General features: G+C 41.7%; 1 protein-coding gene across 1 annotated transcript in view; it reads right to left on the bottom strand.

Annotated features, from left to right (window-relative positions):
• RARB (retinoic acid receptor beta) overlaps window positions 1-15981 on the bottom strand; it is a 393151-nt gene that overhangs the window by 185891 nt on the left and 191279 nt on the right. The gene's annotated exons all lie outside the window — the stretch shown is intronic.

The raw sequence follows: 15981 nt of genomic DNA, 5'->3' as shown, positions 1-15981 counted from the left end.
TTTTTTTGTCGTGTCAGTAGAAGATATGTATGAGCTACACATTTTTTTCCGCTGGTCTCAAGGAACAAGGGAGAGTGAGCTCATGGCAGTGGGCTGAGGCCAGAGGGTACGAGGTCATCAGAATCACAAAGAACCTGCTGCACCAGCACTCTTGTTCAGGAACACTTAACAGCATCATAGTTTCTGTTGTTGTATTTTATATGCCATGGTGACATTTACAGTGTCATCTCTTGCTTCGCCTGCTCTGTGGACCCAGGAGGTCTTCTCTGAACAATTCCCTAATGGGAAAAGAACTTCTGGTAATGCTGGAGATGCATGAATTCCAACTTCCTTGTGGCGACTGTCGCGAGTGAGCCCCAGTTGTTTGCTGCCCGTTAAGTGAGATACTACTGTGGAGTCAGGAAGGGAGGGGACAAGATAAAAGGGGACAGCTGTCATGGTTGGGTCTTAGGTTGGGTTCTCCCAGAGACAGATACTGAGATAAGGTTTCCAGTGCACACAGTATACTTGAGAGATCCCAGGAAGCCGTGAAGGGACAGATAGCTACAGGGCGTGTTACTGAGAGGGGACTATTGTGGGCAAATGGAGTTCAATCTATCCTAGCATCTTGGGAAAGAGTGAGAACGCACTTGAGAGCTTTCCTCCCAAAAGAGCAAGAAGGCTCAAGGATTTATCCACCAAATTCCCATCTGTTTTTTTGCAGAGGGCTGTTTAATTTTCTACCACTTCTAGCTTGTACCACACAAGAGTCAAGGATGTTCTCATGGCCAGGAAAAAAATGCCTTCAGGCAGACCACTGCAGATATTCACATCAGCAGCCTCTGGTGTGCAGAAGGGAGGGTGGATGGATACAAACAGGGCTCTGCCCGTGTTCTGCAACTGCGTGCATGCGTGTGTGTGTGTGTGTACGTGTGTGCACGCACACATGGATATAAAAAAGAGGTGGACCTTGAAGAATAGGACTAAGATAGGCATGAAAAGGAGAGCAGTCACAGGCAGCAGGCAGAGTAGTATGCTCAAAGGTACAGAAAGAAGATACCCAAAATAGAGTCAGGAGTGATCATCATCATTGAGCCTTTAGCTGAGAACATACTACAGACAAGCAGGCACCTTGTATCTATTATAAAGTATCTTCTCCAGCAGCATCCAATGTATTATTACTTTCATGTGATAGACGAGGGACCTGTGTGTCACTTGATATGTCTCAAATGCCAGCGAGCAACCGGAATTTGAATCCAAGTCTGTTTTCATTTTAAAGACTGTGTTCTTTTGGTCACCCCACTACCTGGAAGCTGGCTTATTCATCTTTCGTGAGGTCTGCAGCAGATATTACGAAGTTGGTCTCTACTGGGAACCATCTCAGGTATTGGACCACTAACAGCAAGGAAGCAATGAAGGCAGATGAAAGAGAGAGGCCCCTGACACAGCTGCAAAAAGGTCTTGAAAAGATGGTGGTGGAGGCAGCCAGTTAGGTAACTATCAAACTGTGGATGGTACAAGAAAGAAAAAGAGAGATTTGAGAAAGACAGTGTTAACTCCAGAAAATCTCACGGGATTGGTCAACTGTTCCACCATAAAGACAGGGTGAGGAAGACCAAGATAACTCAGAGACATTAAGACAAGAGGGTGGTGGGATAAGTAGCAGCTGTCACCACACCTTGGCAGGAATGACAAACTCAGTTGTTGCTGTGAGTGGAGGCAATGCAAAATATTTGAGCATAAAGGTCTGGTGTGACAGTGGTGGCTGTGGCCTCTGTCACTCTGCTCAGTGCTGTTGCTGATTGGGCTGTGAGGCAGCTGAGCTCTGCCTTGCTTCATTGCTGTTATGGGCTGAACTGTGTCCTTGAAAAATTCACAGGTTGAAGTCCCAAGCCCCAGTGCCTCAGAGTGTAACCATATTTGAAGAGAAGGTCTTTAAAGAAGTAAATGAGTTAAAGTGAGGTTGTTAGGGTGACAACAAGGGTGTGTGTGCAGCAGGAATGGCTGTGTGAAGAGGCAGCAAGATGGTGGCCATTTTTAAGCCAAAGAGTGAGGCCTCAGGAGAAACCAACCCCATGGTCACCTTGATTTCAGACTTCTAGATTCCAGTAGTGTGAGACAATATATTTCTGTTGATTAAGCCACCCCTCTGTGGTGCTTTGTTATGGTAGCCCTAGTAAACTACAATTCTGGAGGAGCACTGTGTTCTTCCTCAGAGCTTATCTTCCCACATAGAGGATAGCTCTTCTGACTCACTGTGCTCCTCCTACTGGAATCTCCAAAGAAGGTTTGAACTCATACAACAGGTATGTGTATTTGTGTATCTGTGATCTGAGTGTGGCCAGCCCAGGATAAGGAAGGATGCCTAGACATGTTGCTAAAGGTTAGAGTCATGGAAACTGGTGCAATCCCATGAAAAAGATTATCAAGAAAAAAGAGGGAATACCACACATCTTATGTATTCCTCATTGTTAGGCTAGTGGGAGCCAACCAAAGCAGGAGGAAAAGGAATACGGTCAGGAGAGTGACTATGATATTATTGCTATGAATGCTACCACCAAACATGCTTTAACAATTCCCTTGGCTTATACCATTCTTCTGGAAGATCTTCCCTTTTCTCATCAGTGACCCACTCCTCCACCAAAAGCTGCTGCCTATGCCAATATGCTATGAAGCCTCCCATGACTGACCTAATAGAACTGCTTTCTCATCTCTCTGAACTTCTACAGCAACACTGTCCAATAGAACTTTCTGTGATGTTGGAAATGTATCTGTGCTCTATAGTACTGTGGTCATTAGCCACATGTGGATACTGAGAACTTAAAAGGTAGCTAGTGTGACTGAGGGACATAATTTAAAATTTTATCTCTTTTTATTTATTTTAAATTTAAATAGCCACATGTCACTAGTGGCTAACATGTTTGACAACACAGATCTAGAGTACTCACTGTGCCACTCCTGGCCTCATCTCGTACCCATACCATCGTGGGTAGTGGGTATTTCTGCACATGTCTCAGTTTTCCTGCCATACTCTCTCAAGCCAGGTGAAAGTAGGGTTCTCTCTTAATTATTCATTCCCACAACAAACTTAGTAATTCTTTTTAATGTGTGTGTGAACATATTTTGGTTGCCATTTTCTTTGATCACTGATACAAATTACTAATCAATCTTGTGGCTCAAAAGAATCAACTTTGAAGGGCTTTCATGAGTTCCACTGGATGCCAGGTCTTTGCTACAATCTCTGGGAATTAAGACATGGTTAAAATATAGCTTTAGCCTCTAAGGGCTCAGGTCTCATGAAATAGGCAGAAAAGTGAATGAAAATTCTATTTAGGCAGACCTGCAGTTTGCCTGAAGGGATGTCAGATTAGACTCCTAGTATTTTTTCCTAGATCCTATGGAATCGATATTCTTTTTCTTGAGATTGAAATATATATATACACAGAATAAATGCTGATAGGGCATGAAACATGTTAGGATCCTTGACAAAATGCAGTCAGAAAATTATGTTCTTTGAGAAGCAATTAATGACTGGATAGTAGAAGTAAGAGAAAAATGAGGGGAGGTCTTCCAGGATAGAAACTTTGAAAAACTTCACTTATTTTATGTAACTGTAACTGTAACATTGATCTATCACCAAAGAGGGTCTTTCTCTTTGTGGGTCACCCCTGAAATACAGAGGTCATGCCTAATTCATAGTCCCCTTCTCTGTTCCCCTACTTTAGGGCCCTTCCCAATAATATGTGCTTAAATGATGTCTGCTGGGGAATGAAAAGGAGGAGAAAGTCAAGGGAAATTTATGCTTACTTTCTGTACATTGGGTCAATTCTCCATTCCCTAGGACCATATCCTTTCTAAAATGGAGGATACTAAGTCAGCCATCTGGTCTTCCTTTGGTCTAATAATCAGTAACTCTTAGAAAAAAACCAGTGGCTCTGGAGAGTTAAAGAGGGATAAGCATTCACGAGTCAGCTTTCTACCAGGGAGCATGTTACTGTTGGCTATGCAACACTCCAGGCCAGCTAAGCTAACCCTGTTGGAATGTTAAACAGAGTGCAGCCAACACCTTGTGAATGTGGAAGGAAACCATCAGGGCTTTGCCAGGACTACTCATCAGTGAGAAGAGTCTTCTGGAAAAAATGAAGTAACAAAGATCACTGAAGAAAGTGTGAAACAATCTGAGAATCCAATGACATGTTGACAAATATCACTCCTCCCTGCTTTCCTCAAAACAGAATCAAGCAGGGAAAGCCTGAGTAATTTCTGAATAGGTTTTCCTAGTCCACGATTGGGCTCTTCCTTGCCTTATCAACAGCCTCTGAAAGACTCCAGGTGGATTCTGTCCAGGAAAAGAATAAAGCTTGAACTGAATCAGTAAAAAGATATTAGGGAGGATTTGCCCTTCAACTATAAGCTTCTGCAGGGGGAAAAAAAGACCTAGGTGTTTTTTTTTTTTTTTTTCTTCTCTCTCTCTCTCTCTTTTTTTTTCCTGAAAAAGAATTCACAGCTTGTAAAACTTGGCACATTTAAAAAAAAAATAAAGATGATGGCTGATTTTATAAAAGAGAAAGAAATGGAAATAAAAGTGCTAAATACCAATACTCAAATGTCAAAATGACAAGATTTTTCCAGGCAAATATCAGAACTTATTGGGGGAAAAAGAAAAAGCTGAGAAAGTTATTAGTGTGGCAGCAGAGTTTGGGACACTGTCTCCTCTTACTTCAGAACAAATTAAAACAAATAAAATCACAGAGCTGAAATTTGTATTTTTGTTCTGGTTCTAAAGTTAAGCCAGAGTAACCTTATCCTAGACCAATCTTCCTAGGTTTATTCTGGTTTAAAGGCAAAGTCAAGGTCAAATTCAACACTAGTATCTTATTCTCCTGCTGAAATCACATGTACTCAATGAAGCTTCACAAGATTTTACTTCTAAACCATGAACAAATCAATAGTGTTGAATGAGACTAGACTTATGTAATTAGGTTTTCTTTAGCTTAGGGTTCAAATCATGTTCTTTAACCTGTAGTTATATCTTCCACCAATTTTGAAAAATTCATGGCCTTTTTCTCCTGGAAGTTGCTGCTGTTCCATTATCTCTCTCTTTCCTTCTGGGAATCCAAATGTATATGTTCAAACTTTTCAGTGTCTCTCCTGTGTCTCTTTCCTGTATTTTCTATCCATTTAGCACTTCTCGGTGCTTCAGTCTGAATACCTCTTCTTGACCTATCTTACAGGGCACTTATCCAGTCTTCAGCTGCATTCAGTCGGCTATTACATTTTTTTTACTGAGATCTTCATCTTCGTTTCAGCTAATGCATTTTTCATTCCAGAATTTCTATTTCATTTTTCTTAGTATAGTCTAGTTTTCTGCTGAAATTCTCCATCTTGTCATTTATGTCTTGAATATATTAGTCACACTCATTTTAAAGAGAAGGAAAATACCTGATCATCCATGGGTCTGTTTCTGATATCTATTACTTCTTGGTCCTGTTTCTCAATATGTCTGCTAAGTTTTGACAGAAATGAGAGCTGTTGCACATGAAAAATTTTGGAGGCTTTGGATGACATTATATTCCTTCAGAAAGTATTTACCCTCTATGAATGCTATAGGTAAGCCTAGATATCTAGAGTTGGGGAAGTTTCCCTCGATCAAATTAAGGGCTCAGCTGAGCAGAGAGAAAGTTTTACCTTCCTCAGGGTGGGTCTACTGTGGGTTCACCTTCTCCTATGGTGTTGTCTTATAGGGATCCCAAGAGGAGCCTGGGGTATTTACAAAAGCCTGTCCTCCTGAATTCTAGTTTTTAATCTTTCAGGCACCATGAGATTCTAAAAATTCCACTCTGCTTTTTAGAAGTTTTCATTTGCTTGGCTTTTTGACTCCTTGCCTTATGCAATTGAGAATGAGAAAATTACTGAGGAGGAAAGAATTTGGGGCCTTCCTTTCTCAGAGGGCTTGGTCCCTCAGGTCTTGGATGATTTAGTAGATCTCTGATGCCTTCAAAAAGATTTTTGTTTTCGTTTTCTCTGATATTTCTAGTTATTCTCCCTGGGACCATTGATCTGCTATAAGCTACTTCACCAACCCCCTATATAGAAGTGTTGAATAACTGTGGTTTTTGCAAAAACAAAATCCCAGAGGCAGAAAACGATAAAAAACCCAACTGGGGAAATTCATTCTATGTGTACTTACACTGGGGTTTTAAAATGAGTAAGATAATACCCTTATCCTGGGGGTGTTCACATCCTCTCAGACTTCTTCTAAGGTATACTTCATTCCTTTCCAATCGTCTGATCCTTCTTTTTTGCTCATTTTTAATGTTTAGTTCAAGACCACCAATAAACCTTTGTCAAGAGTCAGGCAAATGTTGAGATCTTCTTTCTCTGAAACATTGTACTATTTATTATCAGCACCTGGCAGAGCAACATTCCACAAAGCCTGAGTTAATAAACTGTCCCTATTCCCTCCCCTACATCAGATTGTGCGTTCTTTTTAAGAGAAGGTTTGATGCTTATGCTGTAACCTCCCAATCACCCAATATATATTTTAGGATTTTTCTTTTTTTTTTTTTTAAAAGATATTTATTTATTTGATAGACAGAGATCACAAGTGGGCAGAGAGGCAGGCAGAGAGAGAGGAGCAAGCAGGTTTCCTGCTGAGCAGAAACCCTGATGTGGGGCTCGATCCCAGGACCCTGGATTATGACCTGAGCCAAAGGCAGAGGCTTTTAACCCACGGAGCCACCCAGGCGCCCCATCTTTTTAAAATTATAATCACTCCCTGGACAGACTTTCATACTTCTGGTATCTTTTGTATGGGAAAGAATGGGGAGAAGGAATCGACCCTCTTTCTAGGGTTGTTTCTATAGAAAAAGGAGAATTGGTGTCACTGGGTCTCTGGAAGTTAGCTCTTGCTTACTCAGAATCATTACTGATTCTTAGATCTTAGGAGGACATTTACTAAATGCTTCCAGTATGCTTGGCATTATTCTAAGCACATTACATATATTCTCTCATTCAATCTTTAGAACAATCCTAAGAGGTAGGTGGTATTATCATCCCCATTTTGTCAGTAAAGAAACAGGCATAAAGTGGCAATGGTACAAAAACTCTACCCTGCGGCTCACTTCTCTGGAAATAGCAGCTGAGACCCTAACTCAAATCATTGCTGGTGGTGTACCTCGGTCCGAGCATGAGGTATTCTTGGAGATAGCCTCTAGCCATGGATAGTTGGGTGGACTGTTGGTGGAAGACCTGCGGATTGTGTACAACAATCCTTGCCTTGAGTTTTCTTCTGGTTCCATCTAACATTTTCTTCTTTCCATTTTTAATTCCTTATACTCTGTCAATGAGGACTAAGTTCAGTCATAGCAGCTCGAGTGGCTTAATGAGCTAAAGGCCTACATTTTTTTTCCTGCATAATAAGAAGTCTGAAGGTAGGCAGTTAGGTTTCTGATATGGCTCCGTAATGCTCTGAGGGATCCAAGCCCTTCCTACCTTTCTACTCTGTTAATTAAATATGTCACTTTCATCCTCAAGCTTGTAAGCTGGCTGCTACCCCTTCAGCATTGTGTTTGTATTTCAGGCAGGAAGAAGAAGAGGATAAGATAAAGAGTAAAACCAACAATTCTGTTCCCATTTAAATAGCTATCCCAGAAGCCCCAACCAGGGACTTTCTCCACATCTAGCTGGCCAGGACTATGTCACATGGCTACCCTATATTCCTGGGAGATGGGATATTTTACGTGGGTACCATTGCTATACTGAAAGAAATCAAGATTCTCTGACCAAGGAAGAAAGGACAACAGCAATCCAAAGTGTTTGCCATAATTAATAAAGTCCTAACTGAAGTGAGAGGAGAGAACTTCATCAAAGATCAGCATGCCCAGTAGGCCATATTTCTTGGTGAACATCATAGTGAGACATAGGGCTTGAGCAAGGAATCCAGGTCCCCCTGGATCAGGTCTTTGTAGCTCCTACCTGTAAATGATCTCATGCTACACAGCCATGATGGGAGGGTGAGAAGAGCCCTAAATTCAGAAGCAGAAGAACAGGCATCACATCCTGCTTTTGCCACATACAATCTAGGGGATCTTGGGCAAGATATAAGCATCATATTCTTTATCAGTAAAATGGCCATAAACACGTATGTATGTCTTACCCACTTTATAGAATTGGGATGACCAAAATAACGAATGTGGAAAGACTGTAAAATCTATACTGACCTGAGTACCTCAGTTCTCAAGAGGTATTTAAAAATTGAAATGAAGGGCGCCTGGGTGGCTCAGTGGGTTAAAGCCGCTGCCTTCGGCTCAGGTCATGATCTCAGGGTCCTGGGATCGAGTCCCGCATCAGGCTCTCTGCTCAGCAGGGAGCCTGCTTCCCTCTCTCTCTCTCTCTGCCTGCCTCTCCGTCTACTTGTGATCTCTCTCTGTCAAATAAATAAATAAAAATCTTTAAAAAAATAAAATAAAATAAAAATAAAAATTGAAATGAAGAAGTATAAATGGAAACTAGCTAATTGTTTCAATAACCTTTTTATAAGTTCATCCATATTTATATATGCATATAAATGTATAATTTAACATTTTGTATATATAAATAAAATACGAATGTAAATAATTTTATAACATTATAGTATATATACACACACAAAATGCACACATACACATATATAGTTGTTCGCTTAGTGAAATTTTGCGATAACTTTGTAATGGAATGTGGCAGAATTTATGATGTTCAATTTCAGTACTTAAGCTTCTGGAACCCACCTGGTTGCCTAATCTTCTCTGGTTTATCCCATATGGGGGGGGACGGGTGGGAATAGGGCTTGGAATTATCAGTGTATCTCAACATTAAAACTGTCATCTCTCCCATTGGAAATACGGCAACCGTGTTGTGTTTTCCAAGATATATGCCAGCAATATTTCAAAATATGATTAACAGTGCCAATACCTTGTAAAGTCCGGCACATCTTTTCTTGTTTTGTCTTAGTGATGCCGTCTATCTTTGTGAAAGCTGATATATTAAATAGCTTTTTAAAAGCCTTATTGTGGCCTTTCTCTCCCCTTGGTCTAGTAGTGTAACTTTTATGGATAATAATGGGGGCTATGTTGGAGCATACGGGGTGGTTATGTGGTTCCTGTAGTTTATGGTGATTGACCAGCCTTGAAACCACAGCTTGGAGTTCAGAAGCCTGTCTCAGTTATTTAAACTCTCAGAGGGGAATGGAAGGTGCCTGATTTTATCCCGCTTAGCTAGCCCCCAAATTTGGAGCTTTTCTGGCTTTTTTTATCTGGGCAGAAACTAGTGCATGGACACATAAATTAAGTGAGATCAAATGATCTCAAATTTCATATGAAATTGTGTGATATCCAAAATCGAAAATCAGGGGCATTTTTACCCAAAAGATGTAAGTTGGCATTCAGCTGAATTTTAGTTAGAGAGTATATGAGAAGTTTTATAATCTCCAATTAAAGTTCATATATGGATATCAGCCTTTGAGACTTATCAAGGAAACACATCTTTTCCTAATCAAAAGATCTCACCCATTTTCAAAACTCACGCCCGTTTTTCAGATGGACTAATTTTACAGGAAAAGAAATTGAGGCCCACTGAGGTTAAATGAATTATCCACAGCTGTGCAATTAATTCTAATCCCTGAGCATGAATTGGGGAAAGATTATAATGTGGAACTTCACCACTGAATAAATATATATGCATACTTGGGGCAGAGTGGGTACTCAGTAAATACTTTTTTGAATAAATTCAATACTGGGTTTTTAAAAAGCAAAGAACAGAGCTAAACTATTATAAAATTGTCAAAATTATTCATGTTTTACTACAAAGGGCTAGGAACGTCAACTAACATTGTCACGCAGGGCTTAGGAGGATGCCCAGCACATACTAAGAGCTGAATATTTGTTGGCTTTAAGGATATGTGTTAAAAGTTTATCATGCACGTGATAAAATACCCCCAAAGAGTAATTTAGACTACATTACTTTTTTCTTTATGACAACTATTATTGCAGAGCCCAAATTTGATTAATATAATCGGGATATGCATTTGGTTATTCTATTTGGAGTATTGTGTTGGAGTATTCCCACTATCTATTTTAAAACCTGTGCCATATTTTTGGAGAGGAAAAATCAGTGTGCCCACTACTCCTCACACAGGAACCTCTGGTATTTTTGTATCTCATGGGAGCCTCTATCCAATAGGTCAGCCCAGGCCCTGCCAAGCCTTCAAACTCATCTGTCACCAGCCTCATTTTGCCTCTTAAACTCTAACCAGTTCCTTGGAACTCCTTAACATCTGTCATGGAACCTTTCGTCTTGCTGTACTATCTGCTTCAATACTCTTCTCCACCTACTTGGCCTTTGTTCAAGACTCAGAGATTTATTATCTTCTCCTTTAGACCTTCTGGAGCTCTCTAAGGCTCTTCCTTCTGTGCCCCCATGCCACTCATGCATAGCCACTAGTATTTTAATTATTTTTATGCACAAAATTTTCCTTTCTATTAGATTGTGGATTCTGAGACAGCAGATACCCGTAAGTTCTATTTATTTCTGTACCCATAGCAAGTAAGCTCCACTGAAAACAGAGTGGACAGACAATCAATATCTGTAAGATGAATGAATGGACAATGCCCAGCCCTCCCACAGACCAGACACCCGGTCCCCTGAACTGGTCCTGTCCTCCGCGCACTGCGATTTTGAACGTCCTGCCAGCCTGCCCAGTGCGGACTAGCACGCATCACATTTTATCCTCGCTGGAAAGCTGCTGCTGATTCTCTTACTAGCATGCTTTTTTTTTTCTTTTAAAGATTTTATTTATTTGACAGAGGGAGAGAGATCACAGGTAGGCAGAGAGGCAGGCAGAGAGAAAGGAATGGAAGCAGGCTCCCCGCTGAACGGAGAGCCGGATGCGGGGCTCGATCCCAAGACTCTGGGATCATGACCTGAGCTGAAGGCAGAGGCTTTAGCCCACTGAGCCACCCAGGCGCCCCTAGCATGCTTTTATTGAAGAGGAAACTGGGACTTAAAAGACATACTGAGTGACTTTCTCAAAGTCACACAGCTAGACAGAGGAACCGTGCCATGGAAACAAGAGGGAAGAAATTTTAAGCCAATGGAGCCTGTCTGGGAAAAGCCACAGTAGTTAACAAAAGCAATCCAAAGCAAGGTGATCACTAGAGAAGCTGCAGAATGTGTCCCACCTCCCCCCCACCCCCAACCTTTTTGTTATCATGTAAAACAAGGAAGGCGAGGGCAGTTGACTCTGGTACCTGGGGTTTCATCAGGAGGATGTCCAGATGAAGAGTTTCTGCTGCCTCCCCCCGGAAGGCCCTCCATGGGGAACCAGGTTCTTTAGCTAACTTGCATTTGCCACGTTGCGCTCTGAGCACAGCCCAGAAGCTACTTTTGCCTTCTTCCTCTCCTTTTCCCTGGCAACCAACAATTCGGTTCTGTGCCATGATTCCCCAGAGTCACACGTTTCTATTCAATAAAATGGATCAGGACCATTTTTCTACCAGTAAATAAAAAATCTCTTCTCTTCCTACAACTTCAAAGAAAATCCTGGTCATATCCAAAACAGTTTCTAGATTTTTTTTTTTAATGCCTAGAAATTCACATGACAAAGGAAATAGGAAAAACCCTTCTCCACCTAGCCCATGTGTTTGTGAGTGTTTACAATGCCATCATTGTTTATGTTGGGTTCTATTCATTTTTGTCTGCAGACTTCCTCCATACAGTTTAACTACTTTCTCATGCTAAGCTCTCTGCAAATTGTCACAATGGTTAATGGGAAATTCTGTACCGAATACTATTTAATTTTAAGGCATTTCTGGCTGCTAATTTATTACCAACTGCAAATTTCATTTTGCCAGGGCAAAAAACAATTTGTTTCATGTTGAAAATAGTTTTTCAAATAAATTCTGATGGTACACTTATCAAGCCCTCTTATCTTTCATTAAACTAATGCTTTCAAGCATAATTAAGAAGGGGCTGGAAAAAGTAAGTATAATGTAATGCTCTGATATTAAAGAAGACATATCAAAATAAATTTGCAATTGTATCATCACATCAATCTCTACTATGATGGCAATAGTATTATAACCATAATTAATTAGCTATGGTACAAATTACCAATAAATCTTTAGAAATTAAATGCCCAATTTTTCAAAACCATATGTCTTCATAAATTGATTATTTAGAATTTAGAGGCTTTTTAATTAGGAAGAAATTTATGCAATGCTGTATGTAATAATTAGGAATCAGCTTTTCTGTAATACTTTTGGACATCAGCAAAAAATTAAATCTTAGGAAAATAGTCTGGGTTAATTATAGTATTTCACTGTCAAAAATCAACATATAGGTAAAATTTAGAGGTTAATGTGGCTTTCCATTTCTTTAACTTCCACCTAGTCTTCTGTTCTCAGTGCTGGAATCATTAACAGAGCCCAAAAATCAATGAGAGGGGGGTGGAAAATCTCCCCAGTGATTTATGCCCCGAAGAAAGTTTTCATTTTATCCAATAGTTTCAGCAAACCTCATCAATCCAGGTTAAACATTTAACACTCCTTTTTTATATTCCCTAAGGTTAAAACAGGGATATTTCGGAGCCTTGCCATCATTTTGGGTAAGTGATTATTTTGACAGAAGACACAAAAGCTGCTCTGTCGGGAGGGTGGGAACATCATTTGGGGTTGAACAAAGACATTGCTGAAGTGCGACCTCATTATGTGTGTGGTCAAAAACCCTAAAGACTTGGGGAAACCGGACCTGATGGTGAGCCTCTTGGCACTCGCAGGGACCTGCTCTCAAAGCCAATGCGCTCCTGTGCCTGGAAGGGGGGGTGAGGGGCAATGCAGAGACTGTATCACAAAGAGAATTCTATGAGAACTGGAGAGCCTGTCCACACAATCCAGAAACCAATTATTTCCTTCTTCTTGCTTGTTTGCCTTCTCCTCACTTCGTTCATGGAATATAATCCGGCCAAGGTGTTTTGCATCTACAGGGGCTATAGGAATCAGGCCAACCTGGGTGAAATTCCATTTCTCTCCTCTAGGCACTTTCCCTGATACCTTCCATTTGCAGGTCTCTTCCTCAATAAAGAGTTGGATCCTGAGTTCTCCCAAAACCAGCGTCCCTTTGTCTGCCCAGGAAATAAAAACGTTTCTTCCCTGCTAGTTCCAAAAGGAGCTAAGCCACTGTTTTTTTTTTTTTTTTTTTTTTTTCTTTTCCTTTCGGGTTTTCTCTCTATATCACCAAGCGATTTTTTTTTTTTTTTTCATCTGCAGGTCTTTCAGCAAAAATAGTGAGGGTCCTGAGCCCGTGACTCCAGAGTGACAATCACTAACAGATGCATTTGTACTCGGGCAGAATTGGTCTTTAATTGTTGCTTGTAGGAGAAAGGAAAGGCGACTGTGGCCCGCCGTTCTCTGTTGCTGGCAGATAACAAACTCGAGACGAAGCCACATTTACAGGGGAGAAATTGCTTGCGCCCACAGAATGAAATTTCAGGCTTTGACAGCTGCTAGGTAAGTAAATGAGAATCATTTTATTCTGGGTAAGTGCAACACAGCACATCTTGAACAATGAGGAGTTGACGGCCCGAGGGCGGAGATACCCAGGTTGTACATGTTCAGAAGAGTCTGCGAGGAGAGGAACTGTGGAACAAGTGGCCGAACAGTCATCCCCTTATCACAGCATGGCTCCTCGCAATCTTAAGTGGGAGGCACAAGGCCCTTCAAAGGAGAAAATGGCTTCAATTTTCCAATTCGCAATTCGACAGACAAATGCCGTGCACTGACTCAGGGAAAAAAAAACCTACTAGAAAGCCGGAGGCCTCGGCCAGAATGCAGGAGCCCTTCATCTCATGCCTGGATGCTTTTAACAGCCTCCCAACTGGTTTTCTGACCTCAATATCCACCCTGCAGCCAGAAAAAATTAAAAAGGGGCTTCTAAAAGGCTACTATGTCCCTGTTGAAAATTCTTCCATGGCTCCCACTTGCCATCCGAAGTCCTCCTTCTTTAGGCTAACTTATAGGTCCTCCCACATTGGCCCTCGTTACCTTCCCTAACTTGCTTCTCACCTTGAGCCTCTGGCCCCCACCTCTTTCAGAGGCTGTCCCCTTTTCTGACCGTGTCCCACTCATGCTGCAGACAGTAGGGTGATTGCCCCCTTCTCCAGAAGCCTTCTCTGATGCTATGAGCTGGGGAAGCTGCCCTTCTCTCTTGGGCTCCCATAGTCCCCACTGAGCCCCTGTGATGGCTGCCCCAGACCGAATTGCCTCTTTATTTGGTCTCTGTTTTTTTTTTTTTTTTTTTTTTAAGATTTTATTTATTTGACAGAGAGCGATCACAAGCAGGCAGAGAGGCAGGCAGAGAGAGAGGAGGAAGCAGGCTCCCCGCTGAGCAGAGAGCCAGATGCGGGGCTCGATCCCAGGACCCTGAGATCATGACCTGAGCCGAAGGCAGCGGCTTAACCCACTGAGCCACCCAGGCGCCCCTGGTCTCTGGTTTTTCAAGGTTGCAAGCGATAGAAACTCAAATCAGCTTAAGCTAAAAAGGAATTTACTGGACCCTGGGTTAGCTCTCGAAATTGAGGGAAACCCTGATGGGTCAAATTTGAGGAAAGCAGAACCTGAGGATTCTCCCAGATCCCGGGATGCTGCATTGGGGCCTTGACCACTGTGAGTCTGTTCCTGCTCCCTGCCTCCATCTGCCTCAGTCTCTCTCCCTTTTCCTCAGTTGATGATATGCTGGCTCTCACCAGAAAAGTGGAATTGTGTCTGCTGTGTGGGCTCAGGTTCAAATATTCCTTGGTTCTAACATTAAAGGTCTATTGGATGAACCCTGATTGCTCCTCCTTGGGTCACGTGCTTACCCTAGAATGGAGACTGCAGCTCTGGTTCTGGAGGGGATGGGAAGATGGCCATCCCATTGAGATATTTCAAGCTCTCAGGTAGAGAGAAGAACATGGAGGAGGACAGAAGATTAGAGTGGGAACCATATAGGGATCACCTACTACTATGAATCAATAACCACAAAAGCTCAGTGGCAAAATATAAAAAGCATTTATTTTTTATGCAGTTGCAGGATGGCTAGAGGTAGACCGCTACAGACCAGGCAGCTTTGCTTTAAGTGGCAGGTCTGGCTAAATAGTTCTTGTGGTAAGTTAAACTCAGGCATGTTCTATTAATAGGACTCATTCTAGTGACCGGGCTGAATGAATGGGAAAACTCTTCTTACAGCAGTCACAGAGGTCCAAGGGAAGAAGTGGAAGCCTATGGTAGATCTTAAGGACTGGGCTCAGACGTGGTACATTGTATTCTACGCTGTTCTGTTGGCTAAAGCAAGTTATGTGGCTGAGCACAAAGTCAAAGTGCGGAGAAGGGTACTGTCCTACTAGTAGGAAGGACTGAAACAATCATGGGGCAAAGGGCATGGATACAGGAGGGGTGAAGATAAGGCACCAGTGATTCCAGTTACTACAGGAATGACTTTTGAAGGAAAGATGATACAATTTCTGCAAGAAGGAATAGGGGCCAAGCAAACAAACAGAAATGCTCATCACATTCTCCCTAGTTATACTGTAACTTTTTTGCATTTGGAAAATGGGGTTATATACCTGTTTCCAGAGGCCCCATCGAACACAGTGCTTGGCACATAGAAGACAGAAGACATTCATTGGCACATGAATTTAATGTAAGCAATTAACGGGTTATAGAGGACAGACATCTGGACCATCTCCTCTAAAGACGTGACATCTCATTGAGGAGGCTGAAGTTGACGTGACTAACTGGTGTAAAACAGAAAGAAATACGTGCTCCTTCCATTCAGCCAACATGCTACAGGCATAATGGAGAGGGAGAGATGAATTTCAACTAGGTGAGTTCAGGACGTGTCCTTGGAATGGGTAGGATGGAGCAGAACTTGACAGGGATGGAGGTCACCATGAACATTTACCACACACAAGCCATTCAATTAAGTGGAGGC

Source organism: Lutra lutra, chromosome 1 (genome assembly GCF_902655055.1).
Source record: "Lutra lutra chromosome 1, mLutLut1.2, whole genome shotgun sequence".
In the NCBI taxonomy this organism is placed as follows: domain Eukaryota; kingdom Metazoa; phylum Chordata; class Mammalia; order Carnivora; family Mustelidae; genus Lutra; species Lutra lutra.
Note: the sequence above shows the minus strand (reverse complement) of the source record. Positions and strands in the feature narration are given on the sequence as shown.